Source organism: Haematobia irritans, chromosome 2 (assembly GCF_050003625.1).
Source record: "Haematobia irritans isolate KBUSLIRL chromosome 2, ASM5000362v1, whole genome shotgun sequence".
Lineage (NCBI taxonomy): Eukaryota > Metazoa > Arthropoda > Insecta > Diptera > Muscidae > Haematobia > Haematobia irritans.
In genome coordinates this window covers 75350933-75370926 of record NC_134398.1, presented here as the reverse complement: position 1 = coordinate 75370926, position 19994 = coordinate 75350933, and the positions used below count along the sequence as shown (strand labels likewise).

The following is a 19994-nucleotide window of genomic DNA, read 5'->3' as shown; positions in this document are numbered from 1 at the left end:
ATTAAAAAATTTGTTGAATCAATTAAATTTTTAATTGAATATTTTTTTAAACTCAGTTAAGATTTTAATTGGAAAAATTTTCGTGAAATTTTTTTCTGTGTGGAATGATGCAGAATATTCATTGTATAGAGACTATCGGACATCAATTTGAATACCGTTTTTCATCGAAAGCACCCTCAAAAAAAATCGCTTCTGTAACATATACTCCCAAACATATTTTGCTTCAAACATATACATTTTTGGGTATTGCCCAAACATTTATATGTTTGATTTCTTCCAATATATAATATGTTTGAAAGCATATTGGTCTAAACAATATGATATGTTTGGGTAGTCTAAGTTCCAAACATTTTGTATTTTTCCATCCAAATTCAATAATGTTGTCTTCCAAAAAACTATATGTTATTATGTGAACATATAATATGTTTGGAGGCATTTTGGACCCAAAAATATTATATGCTGAGAAGAATTTTCTCCCAAAGAATATTGTGCTCAAAAATTTTTTTTTGCCTAATTGTATATTCCCTCACATTTTTTCACTTCCATGAGTTTTTTTAGTTCTTAGCATCTTTTTGTGTAATACAAACATTGTAGAAGAAATTATAAAATTTTATAATTTTTTTTAATTTTACTTTTTGCCGGACGGGGATTCGAACAGCGGACCACACAGTTTGTAAGCCAGCACACGTAGCTGTTATGGTCATCAAGAGATAATTATCGTTATAAGTTATATTTATATAGCATAGCTTGCGGCGCCCACGAGCCGATGCAAACATAACATTGTTAAACATACATTTGTTGGCAGCGTGGAGCAGTGGTTGGTCGTCCGCCTTGCGTGACAGGGGTCCTGGGTTCGATCCCTGCTTCGACCAACACCATTTTTTATTTACTTTATTTTTTTTTTTAAATATATTGTTTAACATATATTCCAGATACGTTCGGAAGTTCCCGAAAAGGTGTTCAGCATTACATACTATTATATTAAATTTTTACTACGAAATTGTAAAGTGTGTTTTATAAAAGACTTAAAGTCAGAAAAGAAAAGTGCTTGATATAAACGAAATGGACTGAGTTCAAATCAAATATTATTTTTTATTGCAAAAATAAAAATTGTGTAACAAACAAAGGTTTTTGTATACAAGTTTTTGTATACAAGAACGTGAAGTCGAGTATATATAAATATTTTTCCATCGAATCCTAAGGTTAACGATAACCATTCAAAAGCACATTATATTTAAATTCTAAACAGTAATTTTACAACAGCACATACATTTATTTTGGTGTGAACAATTGTTTGCTAGCATGTAACACCATTAATTTAGAAATACAAATAAATGTGAATTTTTATTAACAAATAATATTGTAATTAATTTAATTCTTAAGGCCGGTATAAATTGGCATTATCGCGTTAAAATGGCCATGTTTACCCTTTTACTTTTCTTTAATAATTTCTTTTAAAGAAAATAAACTTATTCAACTGTTGCTTTGGATCTTTCCCCACAATTTACAGGAAAAAGTTGTAATGTTACTCTGGTTTTGCCGCTAAAATGAGAAATAATTTTAGCGGCAAAACTCGAACTCAATGCCCGCTTTTATCCGTCAACTCCTCTTGGACTACTCATTAATAAAGAGGAACAAATCTTTGTTTTAATAGATCTTACTGTTTAATTTTTCACTGTTTCCCACTGTTCTCATTTTACTTTCACAACTCTAAAAAGAGTGCACTGAAAAATATTGTCGTGAGGAAAAGAGTTCATGTCCTAAAAATAAGAATACAACGTATTTCTCTAATATAAAGTTTTTTCCAAGTTCAAAGGTCGATACTTTCAATGAAGTCGTGTTGCCGTTATAATTAAGTGATTTGAATTAAAAATGGGTATCATAATATGAAAGAACTAATTTTGGCTTGACTTGACTTTAATAATTCAGAAAAATTCTTTAAAATTAATGAAACTGTCTTTAAATTTGTTGCATTTTTGCATCTTGACTACAAGGCAAAAATCATTAAAAAATAGGATATGTTTTTCAATACTCTATTTTAAAGACATTTTTTACTTGAAACATAGCATATTTTCTACTGGAAGTCTTGTTTTTAACATACATTTTATAGCATATGGAAAAAAGCTGAAAAAGCGAAAAATTTAAATGAGCTTCGTAGAGTCAAGTACAAAAAACCCCATTTAAAAGAGAATTGTGTCTTAAAAGCATCCTTACTTGTATTCTCCGCATCTTTGGTTCGGAATCAATACCAGTTATTGTTAAAGTGGAGACACAATCTTTGGAACCGGACATGCTTTTTGTTCAGTGTATAGTGCCCTTTCGTTACTTTTTATGAAGATCGCTTTAATTACCTTTGTTTGAATATTTTGGCTTACTCCTCCTACGTTCCGATTTGTTTTGACGAAACAAAAAAATTGTGCCCGTAATGCGAAAATGATAAACAAAACTAATGCTCTTTTTTTTTCAAATATATTTTATCTTGGTTTCGAATGAATTTTCTTTCCGAATACTCATTTTAATATTTTACTTAAGCATATACAATTTTTGGCTAAGTCTTAGATCACAACATATATATGTTTACTCATAATATGTAAATTTATACTTGTTTATATTATATTGTTTATATTATATTAAGGCGCCAATTGGTTACTTTCATTATTTTACTTCCAGCATACACTTTGTCTCTCTTTGTAAACACATATATGTTTATGGGCTATTTCTAAATTAATATATGTTTGAATCCAAGCATATTATATTTACAAACATTTTATGTCCCAAACATAATATGTTCTAACATATTAACATATATGTCCCAAACATATTATGCTAGTTTATGAACATTATATGTTTGCACTCAAAAATATTGTGTTTAAAAATTTGAGTTCCAATCATATTATGTTTATACCCAAACATATGAAAAACAGTCTTTTTCGTCCGTGAGGAAGAAACAAATACATCAATTAGATGACACTTTTTCTTCAAGATGATTCAATTATTTCATTAAATTGACTAATATATTTGATGAAAAATTGATGTAAAATTCATTACGATGATGAAATGCGTTGTAAGCTCAAAATCGAAGAAACATTTCATCAAATTAATGTTGAAAATCTTCATATTGATGCAGTTTTTCCGTTCAGTGTAAATATGCGGTGCAATAACAGGGAACACAACAGTTAAAGAGACGAATTATTCAACAATTGCAAGCATTTTTCCACGCTAATAACGCTGTCGTTAATATGTTTAAAACAGCATTGGAACGAATGCCATCGGAGACGTACAAATTTGTCATAAAAGCGGATTGTACCCCAACAGGTGAACATGTGCAAGGATTCAATGCACCACAGTTAATGATGTTGCTGCAATTATTGTTGTTGATCCAACTAAATCGCGAAATATTGTCGTTCAGCGAAGAAGCAATATTATGCATCGTGTAAACGAGACACATCGTTTGTATGATGCGTTACAATATCCAATCATTTATTGGCAAGGGCAAGACGGATACGACATCACGTTGAAGATGGTCGATCCAATTACAGGTACACACTAATTATTGCTATTATTTGTTCCCATTAACAAATCATTTAATTTTGCATTTTCAGGGGTATCAACGAATAAAAATCGTACACATGAGAAGGATGTCATTCATAAGTGCCATCGGCTATTCTAGCAATTCGCTGTCGATATGTATGTCAAAGTCGAGACCGAACGTTTAGGGTTCATCCGATTCCCTCATGCAAAGCTACGATCTGAGGACTACATACACTTGAGTGATACTATTCATTCAGATGGTGATGTTCAGAATATTGGACGTCTGACGATTCTCCCATCATCTTATACCGAAACCAACGTCACATGCACGAATACGCTCAATACACTATATGAGAAATTATGGAACTCCGGATTTATTTATTACGTTCACATGCAATCCGAAGTGGACGGAAATTGAACGTGAGTAGGAACCGGGCCAAAAACCGCAAGATCGCCATGCCATATTCGCCAGAGTATTTTAGCAAAAACTCAAGGCTATGATGAATGTCGTTACTAAGTATCGAGTTTTTGGTGACACACGTTGTTATATACCGCATGCTCATATCCTAATTTGGTTGCTCTACAAATTACATTCAAATGAAGTGGATGACATCATATCCGCTGAAATTCCAGATCCAGTCACTGATCCCCATCTACACGACATTGTGACAATACAGATGGTGCATGGACCGTGCGGTGCATTAAATCCATTATCGCCTTGCATGGCTGATGGAAAGTGTACAAAACGATATTCGCGACCGTTAGATGCTGCAACAGTCATAGGTAACGATGGATATCCAGTTTATCGTCGGCGTTCAAAAGAAGATAATTGTCCAACTATCAAATTTAAAGTCAAAAATCAAGATATTGAGATCGGAAATGAATTTATTGCCCGCTTCTATCACGAATTTTCGAAACACATACAAATGTTGAGAGTTGTCATTCGGCGAAATCAATCAAATATTTGTGCAAATATGTCACAAAAGGCAGTGACATGGCTGTGTTTGGCATTGCGTCGGAAAATGCGAAATCAGTAACTTCCAAATAGGCAGATATGTCAGCACTAATGAAGCATTATGGCGATTATTTTCATTTCAAATTCATGAAAGATATCTCATAGTTGTATACTTAGCAGTGCATTTGGAAAATGGCAAAATAGTTTACTTGACTGAGGGTAATGTGGCACAACGAGATGAGAGACCACCATCTACAACATTGACTAGCTTCTTTGCAATGTGTGAAGCAGATCCATTCGCAGCGATGCTGATGTACGTTGAAATGCCAAAGTATTACACTTGGAATCAATCAACAAAGAAATTCCAACGACGCAAACAAGGAACCCCAGTTCCAGATTGGCCACAGGTGCACTAGGTCGCATGTATACTGTTCATCCTAGAAATGATGAATGTTTTTATTTGCGACTGATGTTGGTAAATGTACGTGGACCAAAACCCTTGGCGCATTTGAAGACTGTAAATGGGCACCAATGTCAAACATATCGAGAAGCATGTCAACTAATGGCTTTGCTGGAGAACGATTCTCATTGGGATTTAACACTTGCGGATTCATTTATTTCATCAAATGCGTACCAAATACGAACGCTTTTCGCAATTATCATCACCACATGTTTTCCTTCACAACCAATTCAGTTATGGAACAAATACAAAGACGACATATGTGAAGATATTTTGCATCGCTTGCGCATTCAAACGAATAACCTTATATCCAAATAACCGATGAAATCTACAATAAAGGATTGTTTGTGATTGAGAATCAATACTTGACTATTGCAAACAAGCTACTGATTGAAGTAGGAATGATTGCGCCAAATCGATCGATGCGCGATGCGTTCAAACAAAAATTAAATCGAAAGCTGCAATACAATGTTCATACATTGCAGGAATTTGTTCAAAACAATGTGCCGTTGCTGAATGAAAAGCAAAACCAAGTATACAAAACAATAATGGAAGCGGTAGACAATAATACTGGTGGTCTATTCTTCCTAAACGCACCTGGAGGAACTGGGAAAACGTTTGTCATTTCGTTGATTATGACCTCAATTCGATAAAGATTCGACATAGCTTTGGCGTTAACATCATTTGAAATTGCGGCGACTCTTCTAGTTGGCGGTCGTACTGCACATTTGGCGCGTAAATTGCCACTCAATTTAAACACAACTGATACTCCAACATACAACATTTCCCGATCCAGTGCAATGGGAAAATTGTTGATGCAATGCAAGCTCATTGTTTGGGATGAGTGCACAATGGCGCATAAGAAATCGCTTGAAGCACTTAACTTCACACTGAAGGATCTTCGGCGAAGTAACAACATCTTTGGCGGTTTGATGATATTGTTTGCAGGCGATTTCAGACAGACGTCGCCAGTAATTCCCCGTGGAACGCCTGCAGATGAATTGAATGCTTGCCTGAAGGCATCACCTTTATGGAATAACGTAAAAACATTATCGCTAACCACAAATATGAGACTTTAACTTCAGAATGATCAAAGTGCTGTACAATTTTCCAAACAATTGTTAGCTGTTGGAAATGGAAAAGTCCCAGTTGATGCGATAACTGGTTTAATTAGGCTTACCAATGACTTTTGCCAATTTTTAGTTCTTATTGAAAATGTTTTCTCAAAAATTAGTGAGAATTATCAGAATTATGCTTGGTTAAGTCAACAAGCAATTCTTGCGGCAAAAATAATGATGTACACGTATTGAATTTCATCATTCAATCAAAAATTGCTGGCGATTTGGTAACATACAAATCCGTTGATTCCGTAACAAATCCAGATGATGTTGTAAATTATCCAACGGAGTTTTCGAACTCTCAGAATTTACCAGGATTTCCACCACATAATGGTGATATTGCGTAATTTGAATCCACCGCGACTTTGCATCGGAACTCGACTTTCGGTAAAAAGATTTATGCCGAATTTGATTGAGGCAACCATTATTAACGGAAAGTACGCAGGTGAAAACGTATGTATTCCTCGAATACCAATGATTACGACTGATCTTCCGTTTGACTTCAATAGATTGCAATTTCCAGTTCGCCTTGCGTTCGCAATGACCATTAACAAGTCGCCAGGCCAATCGCTTAGTGTTTGCGGGATAAAATCATTGTTTTTCACATGGTCATTTATACGTTGCGTTTTCACGAGTTTGGAAACCATCCGCTTTGTTTCTGTTAACGTTAGACCAAACAACAAAAAATGTCGGTTACCAAGGAGCACTTCAATGAAATGAATTATTTGCGGACACGTATAACGCTTTGATTCAGTAATTACTTTGGATTTACTTTCATTTAGACAAGTTCAACTAAATATGTAATCACTATTCTTGTAATCGAAATAAATTCATTACTGCTGTGAATGAAATGAAATTTTTATTTTTCAAATATAAAAAAAAATTAAAAAATTTTCTTCATCTAATAAAAACAGTTTGCTAGTATCTAATAAACTTTAATAGATATTTACACAAAGTTTTTGTGGTTAATAGCACTTGGGATTAGCTTTACAACGACATCAAGTTGATACATTAATGATTAAGATATAGAAAAATGTTTATTAACCCTTTGGAGGTTATTTATCAAGACCCTGGTACTTCCAGGCCACAATTTTTTACTTTGTTTGAATCAACACAATAAAGTACGTAACATACATGAAATTTAAGCGATTTTGTAAGGTGCCAGTAAAGTGCATTTGCTCTAAAAGGCGCAACTAAACTCTTACTACTGAATAATTTTTTGCTGGGATATAATCATGTCCGTCTATTGTAGTCACACTACAGCCTTAAATAATGCCGCTATCATCCTGAAATTTGGCATAGATTCGGTTTTTTGCAGACAAGTCAAGTTGGAAAATGGGCCGATATAAGTCCAGGTTTTCTATAGTCCCCATATAAACAGCCGTCCCGATTTGGGGTCTTGGCTTAGAAACCGAAGTTATTATCCGAGTTGCCTGAAATTAGAAATCTACACACAAAGAAAATTTCATTAAAATCGAGCCAACGAAACTATTTCATTGATATAATGAAACATTTTCATTGCGACAATGAAAATATTCGTTAATATTACGAAACGTTTCGTTGATTAACAGTAAATTCATTATAATAACGAAAAATGTCGTTATATCAACGAATTTGTTTCATTGGGTCAATTTCAATGACACATTTCGTACATGTTTTGGTATAGCCCCCATATAGACCGATCTCCCTATTTTACTTTTTGGGCTTATAAAAACCGGAGTTTTTCCGATTTGCATGAAAATCTGGAGGTTTTTAGGATAATAAATATGTGTGCCGAATATATTGTATACCGGTACAGTTTTTGGTATAGCCCCCTTAGAAAGCGGCCCTCCGATTTGGGATCTAGATTCTGTAGATTTTTCAGAACAACAATTAGGTGTGCAATTATGATTTATCGCTAGATAGATATTAATTAGAAGTATGGGCAATTTTGAGTAATGTTTGCCCTTAGCAGTGGCATTTTTAAAATGGAAATGTGTGTATTTTGGCCATATTTGCCTAAAACGGAGGAACATATATATGTGGACTTTGTCTCATTCTAAACCGGTTTTGACCAATTTTCGCACACTTTGCTAAAATGTTAATGGTACTCTCTATGAATAGGCGGATGGTGAAATTATGAAAATAAAAAATAAATAAAACACTAGGGTTTAGTAATTGGTGTCGACATATAAGATTTTTATTGAATAATTGTCGTGAACAATTATCTTTACCTTTGTTGTGTCGTGAACACAGATAGCTCCAAACAAGAAGTGACATAAAAAACAAACGAACAAAACAGAATGGGACAAGGAGGCAAGCAATTGACAGAAAATAGTACGCACGCGCAAGGATGTAACGAACCGTAGTTAGAAAAGGAGGATACAATTAAAAAGGGGGAATTATACGTTACGTTTGAACTTAAACATTTCCGCCCGCCTTGCAACATCCTGGTATGTTGGAATAAAATAAATAAAAATTTAACAGTTCTAATTACAATCAAAAAAGATTTAAATCAAAGTATAAATTCCAAATAATTAAATAAATAATAGAAGTAAAAAGCGATAGCGAAGCGATTCATTTGTTTTCATGTGAGCATTTTATTTCATATTTTTTTATTTATCTTTTTTTTTTTTGTAATTCATTTTTTCAAATAACAAGTTGGATAGTAAATCCAGTTCGTGTACTAAACACGCCAATGATGGTACGAATAGAGATAGTAAATCTCCTTACGCGGAACAAGGACCCGATATGACCCACCCAAAGATAGTGTTTTGGGCAAGGGGTAGACCCGGACTCGAATGGATCTGACCGCGCATAACTTGTGTATAGATATCCGGTCCCAAGATCAGAGCCACACCTCTCCTGCAGTAAAATTCGGGATTCGGAGGGAGACCGAACATGGGACAAATCACCCACCCGAAGCGTAACATTGACCTTTTGGTTGGGGTTATGTATTGAGTGTAGAGTGAGACGACAGAAATTATTGCTATCAACAGACGACGTGGGAATTCTAAAATAACGGACAAGTGAAGAACAAATTTGGCTAAAACGGCCACAAGGATCCAATAGTGCCCTCGCTGGTACAGCCCGATTTCCAAATTACAAATGGACTATTAAACTGGGTGCCAACGAGGTAATATATTGTATACTTGTGGGTAGCGCAGGAGTGGGACAGACAGCGGGAGGGGCTACAGGAAGAAGGGGCAGATTTTTATGCCGAATAGCTACTAAATCCCCAACTTGAAGATCGCGTTCAGGATGTTTCCATTTATAGCGTTTCTGAAGGCTATGCAAGTATTCCTCTTTCCACCGTAGGCAGAAGTGGTGATCCAGCGCTTTCATCTTCCTATATCGGTTGACCATGCTCAACGGCATCTCTTCGATAAGAGGTTCCGGAGGGGCGAGTAACGGAGCGCCTATCAAGAAGTGGCCAGGAGTCAAAGCAAGTAACTCCTGCGGGTCATCACTTATCGGACATAACGGACGCGAATTCAGACAAGCCTCGATTCGGCCCAAGATCGTGGTCAGTTCCTCAAACGTGTATTTGAAAGCTTGTGCCTGTCGTCGAAAGTGATGTTTAAAACTCTTCACCGCGACTTCCCAGAGGCCTCCCATATGGGGAGCTCCGGCAGGAATAAACCGCCACGTAACGCCTTGAAAACCTAGAGAGGCGCAGACGAAAGTTGCGCTCTATTTCACGAGAAGCACCAACGAAGTTAGTGCCATTGTCCGAAAATACCTCCCGGGGGCAGCCACGACGCGCTATAAACCTTTCAAATGCGGATAAAAACATTTGAGTTGATAAATCCGACGTTAGTTCCAAATGAATTGCTCTCGTAGAAAAGCAAACGAATACACAAACGTACCCTTTCGTTACACGACAAGCTCGACCGGTAAATGATTTTATATCGAACGGACCCGCGAAGTCCACTCCCGTCACTGTAAATGGCCTTGATACAACAGTACGTTCACTAGGAAGCGCCGCCATTATCTGAGTACAGCCCCTTTTTCGTTCAAGACGACAAGGCTTGCAATTATTAATAGTTGCCTTAATCAGAGTTTTAACCCTAGGCACCCAATACTCAATGCGAAGTATTCGCAATACCAGTTGATTCCCGCCATGCACAGATATCTTATGGATAAACTCCACCAATAGCTTCGAGAATAGCATACGGTAGGATAATCGGATATCGTTCAGTGTAGTGAAGTGATGGCGATTTCGCTAGTCGACCATTAAGACGCATAAGACCTTCTTTGTCCAAGAAGGGGTTTAACGGCAACAGCGAACTTTTCTTGGGTAATGGTCTTTTATCAACAAGGCATTTGTACTCCTCAGTATAGTGGAATTGCTGTGATATGACAGCTAACCGTATCTTGACCGCCCTAATCTCATCGGAACTTATCACTACACTGGTATGTACAAACCGATCTCTATGCAATGGAAGAGTTCTCCGCAGAAATCTGAACATGTAATAAAGTACACGCAAGGCGCGATCTAACGATGACAATCTATCGAGAATATCGTCATAATTATCGAAAAATGAAAAATGTACCCTTACTGAACGCATTTCTATATCCGTGTCCGGTGTAGCATCGCCTATATTCCACCGTGAGGGGTCCTGTAAAAGACATTGTGGCCCATGTCACCATAATGACGAAGTCGCAAGTTCCGCGGGAGACACACCGCGACTGCCCAAGTCAGCAGGATTCTCCTCCGAACGAACATGGTTCCAACTGTCTCCACTCATAATCTCCTGAATGCGGAAAACCCTATTCGCCACAAAGGTATTCCAGGTGCTTGGAGTCCGACGAAGCCACGCTAGAACTATAGTGGAAACAGTCCAGCAATAAACACGGTCAATGGCAATCCCGATGTCATTACGAATAGTCTCAAGAAGTTCCGAGGCTAGAAGTGAACCACAAAGTTCCAATCGGGGCAATGAAACAGTCTTCAATGGCGCGACTCTCGTTTTACTAGTCAGTAACTGCACCCGAACCTCGCCGTTAGGTAACACAATCCGTATATAAATCACCCCGCGTATGCCTTTTCCGACGCATCGGAAAAGACATGAAGTTCAACAGAAGAGTCCGTAGAATAGCCCACCCACCTAGGGATGCGTATATTATTTATCACGCAATAATCCACGGTAAACTTCTACCAACGTTCTTCTAACTCCGACGGAAGACACGCGTCCCAATCGATCCCGGATGACCAAACACCCTGCATAATAATCTTTGCGGTAACGATCGCCGGAGCCAGCCAACCGATCGGATCAAACAATTTCGCGATAGTAGACAAGACGTGTGACGAAGTTTTCCCGATATGGAATCGACACAAAAATAAAATGTATCTAACCGCGCATTCCACCGTATTCCAAGTGTCTTGCAGCCACTGGATTCCACGAACGATAACAATTAGGCATCAACTAAATGGTCCGTCGGTAACCCATCCAAAATGGTCCTATCATTCGCGGTCCATTTCCGAAGTTCGAACCCTGCAGATCCCAAAGCGGAAATAAGTTCATCGCGTGCCTCCCGTGCCGTCGAAAGATCATGGAACCCCGTTAAAACGTCATCTACATACATACATCTCCGTAATATGTGCGAAGCCCGCAATCGTCCGCAAGCTGCAACAACGCCTAATAGCCAGGAAAGGGGCACAATTCACGCCAAATGTCACGGTCTGCAGTTCATAATCCCTGATATCCCGGGTGGGAGAATCCTTAAATAAGACCCGTTGATACCGTGTATGTTCAGGGGTAACGCGAATCTGGCGATACAGCTTCGTAATGTCACAGTTAAAAACAAATCTGCACAGCCGCCACCGTAGAATCAATAACACCAAATCCGATTGTAAAGTCGGACCGACGTGCAATACATCGTCCAAGGTGGTGCCGTTTCCGGTACGATTTGACGCATTGAAAACTACCCGTAATTTAGTCGTTTGTTTCTCCAAGTTGCCATTGTCATTGGCAACATTGATCGTATAAAGTCGTGTTTTGTTTAGCTCTCCGAATATAAAATATAATTAAAACTTTTTGAGTGAATTGCCTGGTTTTTTGTATTGTAATTTAATTGGTTACGTTACACAAACTATTTGGAACTTGAAGTTCAACAATGACAACACGACGTAGCCTTAAAAACAAAATTTTCTGTGCGCGCTGCAAAAAAGAAGTGAAGGAGAATGAGAATAGCATAGAGTGTGACAAATGTTCAGAACAATATCATGCTCGTTGCACAAATTTGAGCAAGAGTCGGTTTGACTACTACTGTAAACATGAAGATGAGGAATATGTTTGTCATGTATGTGAGAATAATGCGAGCACATCGAGCAACATAGCAAAATCAAACTCTTCTTTTGAAACTCAACTTGATGTCATCAATTTGAGACTTAAAAAACATGATCAACTGGACAGCTTATCTGATGCTGTGAATTTCATGTCCAGCAAATTTGATGAAGTCTTGAAAGGAGTAGCAGAAAATAAAAAGAAATTGGAGGTAATGCAGAGAGAGAATAAAGCCTTGAAAGATAAAGTGAGTGAGCTGCAGGCATCTGTTAAGTTTTTGAACGACCAGCGAGTGAAGTATGACTGTGTTGTAACTGGCATACAAACAGCTGATGGTGTCTCAGCTGAGGCGGCTGTAATAAAGTTAGCGAGCGACGTTGGTGTTAGTGTAAGTCAAGAGAGCATTAGTGATGCCTACCTTTTGAAAACAAAAAACGACCAGAAGTCTATTGTGGTGAAACTCAATTCACAAAAAACTAAAGATAAACTTATGCTTGTCAAGAGTAAACTTAATGAGAAGGATGAAACCAAGAGTGTGTTTATTCATGAATATCTTAGCAGAGAAACAATGGCATTATTAAACTATGCAAAGTCTTTGAAAAATATCGGATACCGTTCCGTTTATGCAAAAAATGGCAGAATTTTCGTTAAGACGTCTGAATTATCAAGACCGAGACAACTTGAAAACATGGAAGAAGTTGATGAGTTATTGCTACAAGCAACAGTTCAAAATAATAAAAGGAAATCAAAACAATTAATACAAGTTGAAGCTGATGATTCCGATGATAACACTTATGTATCACCAACGTAATTATTTAATTAATACTTCATTCCATAGTGTTTTAATTTTCCTTTATTATTTTTATTTATGAATTACAATCAATATATAAATAATTTTGAATCTTTTAAAACTAGTTATTCGCATTGTAGTTATTTTAATATAATGTCTATAAATATCAGAAGCTTGTCGTCGGTTTCGAAATTTAACAAATTTAAATCTTTGATTTCGCAGCTACCACAGCTACCTTCTGTAATTGCTATACAAGAAACATGGTTTCAGAAAGATTTAGTTCAAGTATATGACATACCTGGGTATAAGGCAGTACGTTCTTGTAGATTTGACTCGTATGGTTGGACTTCCATATATATTCGTAATTTGCTACCTTTCTCTGTGATGGAAATTACAAGTGAAGGTTTCATAGATTCGGTAGTATTGAGATTGAATGATGTCAAAGTTAATGGTAAACTAATGACATTTACATCCTATTATAAGTCCCCAAAGTGTGGAATAAACAACTTTTTTAATTTTATGGAAAGTACATTGGAGAGATATGGAAAAAATCCTTGTGTATTCGTTGGGGATGCTAACATTGATTTACTAGAGAAGAGAGTATTTGCAGACCTTTTAAATATTTTAATGAACTTTGACTTCAGGAATTGCCATGAGCTGGTTACAAGACCTCAAAGTGAATCATCAATTGATCATGTGTATAGTAACATTGAGAAACAATTTTTTATAGATTCCATTGAGTTTGATTTGTCTGATCACAATATCATTTTTTGTAGAATCGCTTTGAAAGTTAGAAATGGTGAATTTGATAATGAAAGTTATTTAGTTTGTGATTATGAGAGAGTGAAAGATTATCTACAACACAAGGTGCAGGATTTGTGTTACACTGGCAATCCATCAATAGATACTGCTAATTTAATAGAGTGCCTGGGAGAAGCTATAAGTAGTTCAACAGTGACTAAGAGTACCAAATTAAGCTTGAGAAATAAGATAGCACCATGGGTGAATGGTAACTTAAAGAAGCTGCTGTTATAAAATAAGGATCGTCTACTAAGGCTTCGGAAGAAGAATTCACGACCTGACATTGAGATACGTTTGAAAAGGATTAGCAAGGTAATCAAAAAGGCTTATAGGGACTCAATGAATAATTATTATGCTGATACTCTTTCTGATTTGGGGAATGATTCCAAGAAGACATGGAGTTTTTTTAACAAAACACTAGGGAGAGGTCGAGTTGATGATATATGTATTAGGGACAGTGTTGGTAATCCAGTTGAATGTGATCAAGCTAAAAGTGAAGTGTTGAATACTTATTTTGTGGAGTCGGTTCAGAAAGTCAAATCAGGTATTGAAGAGTTCCCGGGCGATGATCTCAATGATTTGGGAACATTGAGTACATGTAATTATAGATTTTATTTTAGTTACACGTCTATTGAGGAAATGCATAGTGTTATTTGTGGCTTATCTCCTACCAAGAGTAGCCATTAGCGTAGCTAGACAATTTTCCTAGGGGGGGCTATAGCCCCCCTAGCTAAAAATTTATATTTCATTTATTTATATTTCAATTAGTGTTTTATTTCATAAAAATGAATAAAAAAATTAGACATCAAAATAACTCGAAAATTAATTTATAATAAAGCAAGTAAAAGTAGTTACACACATTTCCCAGCAAAAAAATTTTGAAGTTCTTCCAAAGGCACAACTTTAAAAGCACTTCCAGAAGATGTACTCCCAATGATGGTCTTTATTTTAACTACTCAGGAAGTTCTTTAAATTCAATTTTTTATAACTTGGTTTTTTCATACTTTTAATGGGAAATTTTAATTCTTTTGTTTCAAATACCTTAAAAACGAAGTAAGAATTCATAAAATGGTACAAATAATTTAAATTTTGTCGAAAAAGTTCTAAATCCAATCTGAAAAACTTGTGAATTTTTGAAAATATTTGAGGTCAAACGTTTCCGACAAGCATTAGAATGCATTAAAAATTATAAAAATTATTTGACAAAATATAACAGAATTTCTGTGATGCAAATTGTGCAACGGCTGTTGAAATGGAGGACTTTCGTCTTATGACGAGCCCATGTTAAATTCATCGCTTCTTCGCCAATTTTGCACCACTTCCGGATCCAAAAAGATCATTTTCATTACATTCTTGGCGACGCTTTTTTGGCTGGGTTTGTTTATTTTTTATAAAAATGGAAAATCGTAAATAGGTTTTCAAATTCTGGGGGGGGGCTAAAATTTTTCTGGGGGGTCTAAGCCCCCTCCCCAGAGGCCTTCCTACGCTTATGAGAGTAGTGGGCATGATGGTATATATCCTAAAGTTCTTTTAACTTGTGTTGGCATATTAACACCATACTTAGTACGGATTTTTAATGATGTGGTAAGGACATAAATTCAATATTACCTATAATTGGAATTGTTTTTGAGCGTTTACTACATAAACAACTGTATATGTATTTGTCGGAAAATAGTTTATTGAATGATTATCAATATGGCTTTCGTAAGGGTTGTGGCACTGAGGAAGCAATTGTTAATGTTCATAGATGTATCTGTAAAGGATTGGATGAGGGTTATAGGGCTGTAGTTGGTGTGTTTTATGATTTGTCGAAGGCCTTCGATCTTGTCGATCACAATTTATTAATAAGGAAAATTGGGTTTTATGGAATTTGTGGAAAAGAGATGAAGCTCTTAGGTAGTTATTTAAGTAATCGGCGACAATTTGTTGAAGTTAAGGGACAGAGAAGTTCTATGATGGAGGTCAAGTACGGAGTTCCCCAAGGCAGTGTTTTGGGGCCTCTTCTGTTTTCTCTTTATATTAACGACCTGGGGAATCTTACTTTGGATGGGAAAATGTTTATTTATGCAGACGACATCTGTCTTATGTATCCGTATAACAATGAGAACATGGTTAAACTTTATATAGAGAGAGATGCTTCGTTGATTTTTGAGTTTGTTCGTCTCAACAAGCTCTTTATGAATACTGATAAGACTCAATTAATGAGATTTAGGCCTCGTTTTAAATTCAATAATGTTTTTAATATTCGTATTAACGGAAGGGAGATAACGGAAGTTCCCATAGTTAGATACTTAGGTTTGTACTTACAGGGAAACCTCTCGTGGGATAGACACATACAGTACCTGAAATCTAAGATATCACCAGCTATTGGTTTACTGTATAAATTCCAATACAAGTTCGATAGGAAAACTAAACTGTTAATTTACCAGTCCTTGATACAAAGTCATTATTGTTACTTGCCAATAGTATATGGTTATAAGAAAACTACTGAACTAAGATCTCTTCAGAACAAAGCTCTTAAAGTTGTGGCGAATTTGAGTGTAACCCATTCCATTTTGAATTTATATAGGATAGAATATCCAACCGTTTTACCCATTTATGGAATTCATAAATGCCAAATGATTGTATATATATTTAAATGTTTACATAATATTGAACATCACACCATACGTTTTAGGAGAAATCAAGAGGTGGTTAATACACGTAATAATAACCTTTTAAAAGTTGCATTTTGTCACTCTGAAACAACCAGGCAGCGTATTGATCATCTTGGTTGTAAATATTTTAATGATCTACCGCTTAATTTAAAAGAGATTGAAAATCTTTCTGTTTTTAAAACTAGTCTGAAAAAATACTTACTAGAACGCGTTGATGAGCTCCTGATATAATGTTTGTATTATAAAATATATCAGTTTTATATAATGAATTTTTGTTATATGATTTGTATTCTTTGATAATATTTATTAGTTAATGAACACATAAACATATGTATATATTACCAAGTCAGTCTCTATAATGCCTAATGGCGCAGAGACGAAGTAGAGCTATGTTGTAATTATTTTTCTCAAAAATACTAATAAATACAAAAAAAATCACAGGGTGATGAGGCAAATAGCAACAATCTCCGTTAGAAGATTGCGGTGCGGTAACTTCCCGCATAGGATCCAAGGTGAGGTACTCGCGAACTACCTGATTATAGACTTCCTTTATATGAAGCTTACGCAGAAGCCAACGTTCGTTCCGCAAGAACTGTTCCAAAACATTAGGCCTCGATGTTCCCAGTTGGAGTGTCAACGGAAATTCGGGGCGAAACGGAAGCGCAACCACATATCTACCATCCGAATCGCGACGCGTGGTTCGACGATAATTGTCCTCACAAAACTGATCGGATGATGAGAGTATCCTACGCCGAGGCGGCTCTTCTAATTCCCAAAATTTAAGAAGAGTCTCATGTAAACTATCTTCCTCGAAAATTTGAAGAGTGGTCGTGAAGACCTGTAAAGATGAGGATGAAATAGGGCCAGCAATCCAACCGAAAATCGTCCTTTGTGCAATAAGCGTACCCAACACATTTCTTTCAATCCCTTCCAAAAGAATATGTGGATATAAATCGGCTCCTAGCAAGAGATTGACTGGTCTACAGTCGAACAAATTCCTATCGGCCAATTGCAAGTCGGACAAACGAGGATCGCGTTCCACTGATACCTTATACGCCGGCAAATTACCTGAAACCTTAGGTACAACGAAAGCCGTGATTTGCATAGATACCGAGGTATCTAGGGAAGAACTCAAGGTAAATGAGCACTTCCTAACTATAGTCGCAGAGGGCGTTTGATTAACCCCCGAAATTTGTGCAAAGGTGCGATCACCCGTAAGTTTCAGTTGGTGTCGCAGAGGCTGGATCAATTAGAGCACGGACGGAGAAACTTGACACCTGGTGAATAATGTTCACCATAGCTGTGCTCAGCATAGTCCTATTTTGTGACGTGTGAAAAACTTGCCTCGAAGCAGCAGATGTAGATGGCATGAGATTGTTGGAATTTAGATTTTGATTTTCATTACTTACGGACGGAGCAGACATTGAGGACTGAACAACCGGAGCGACATTAGAGGAACGGTGTAATAATGAGTGATGTCGTTTATGACACACCGAACAATTAAAGGAACTTGTACAATTCGGAACCTCGTGAAGATGCGAAAGACAATTAACACAAATTCTATGTCGTTTGATTGCAGAAAATCGATCATTCACCGAGAGAGCCTTGAATTTGGAACAGTCGCGAAGCGAATGAATAAGTCCCGGACATAATACGCAAGAGGGTTTGGATTTCCGCGAGGTGGAAATCGAATTAGAAGTCGTAGACTGAGAACGATTTGATGGACCCGCATTCGTGAAATGCGCCCTAATTTTCCGGTCAGTAGATCTCGAATTGCCGTTTATATTTCTCAAATCGTGAACGCACGTTAAAGTTTGGATTCTTTCCGTGAGAAAGAGATCCATTTCCCTCCATGAGGATAAAGCAGCCTTATCGCGAACCGATTGTTCCCAAAGATTTACGGTAGAGCTAGGCAGCCGTTGAATACACATAAACACGATAATCGGATCCCAGCCAATCGTATCGACTTCATAGACAGACATGGCGGATAAACAAGCGCGAATACCGCGTTGGAGATCTTTCAAACCCGAACTCGTTTCCTGATTCAGAGTTGGCAACGCAAAAAACAATTTCAATTGGTTGTTAACCAACATACGTGGGTTGTCGAAGTTTCCTAAGAGCATCCCAAGCTAAAGTAAAACTCCGACCTAATAAAGGAAAACGCGAAACGATTTCTCGAGCCTCGCCACTTGTCTTCCTAAAGAGATGACAAAGACGTTCGATGTCAGATAACCGAGCGTTATTGATATAAACAGCGGTAAAAATATCCCTGAACGAAGGCCAAGAATAGAAATCACCGTTGAAAACGTCAGTGTCACACGGTGGCAGGGGGAGATGATGAACTGCATCCTAATTCGCACGCGAAATATGAGAAATATTAATTCGCATAGAACCCGTAGGGCTATCATGAGCCGTAGCCGCAGCTAGACCCCTTGCTGGAGTCTGAACCGGGGTAGAGGTTCGATCGTGAACCGAAACCCGAAGGGCAGAAGTATTTCTCGTGCTAGATTTCATCCCGTCTAAAAGTTCATTAATTGTCGAAAGGCAATGACATACGCACGATATGTAGACTTATACTTGTCGTCCTCCGATTGCACTTCTTTCAGCTCGACTGCGTTTGATGACGAAAAATAATCTAAGCATTTGTCATAGGCCGATTTCACGTCCACCAACAATCCCCGCAACTCAGATCCCTGAACATCGTGAGTATAAACCGTATGCTCGGTAGGTTTCTGCTGGTCAAACATTGCACCAAATGTAATCAGAGCATCCGACGGGCGAATAAATGGTGGTAGTGGACTGACAGACATGATAACCAATAGAAATAATTAATAGGATAAAACAATTTATGGAAAAACGATAAAAATTCGTAAATTGTCGCAAATCGAGTAAATCGTTACCATTGACCGAATGTAGGGTACAAATCGCGTATTAGAACGAAGATTCACCCGAACTAGTTACACAAAACTCGATCGTAAACCGAAATGTATTAACCCACGCACTGCGAAAATACACTAAATTTAATTTTCCGATTCAAAAAATACCGGTCGTAGGGTGTGCGACGATATTGTACGGAAAATTAATGAAAAGTAAAAAACATATTCCAAATAAGTATATAAATAGGATAAATAAACCCAAAAATGTCAAAAAAACGCGATAATCAAAATTTGCCTAAATAAGTCGTAGACTAACGGCTGTAGGGTGCAAGTACAATTTTTCAAAATTGATCCCAATACCTTTGTCCGTGAGACCAAGTATGAAATCAAACTTCAAAAAATTATCAAGACTCAAAAAATCAAGAAATTTATTATAAATATATGTATGTAGGGTATCGTGAACGACCTACTGTAGGGTGCCTATGGATTAAAACAAGTATTATGATCGGTCGTACGTGATACGCCAATTATAATATA

The 19994-nt window shown here is 36.9% G+C and overlaps 1 protein-coding gene and 1 pseudogene across 1 annotated transcript in view; one reads left to right on the top strand and one right to left on the bottom strand.

The window, feature by feature from the left end:
- The window catches only part of LOC142225537 (venom allergen-1-like), a 196216-nt gene that overhangs the window by 6004 nt on the left and 170218 nt on the right, over positions 1-19994 (bottom strand). The gene's annotated exons all lie outside the window — the stretch shown is intronic.
- On the top strand, positions 4209-6256 carry LOC142227577 (uncharacterized; annotated as a pseudogene).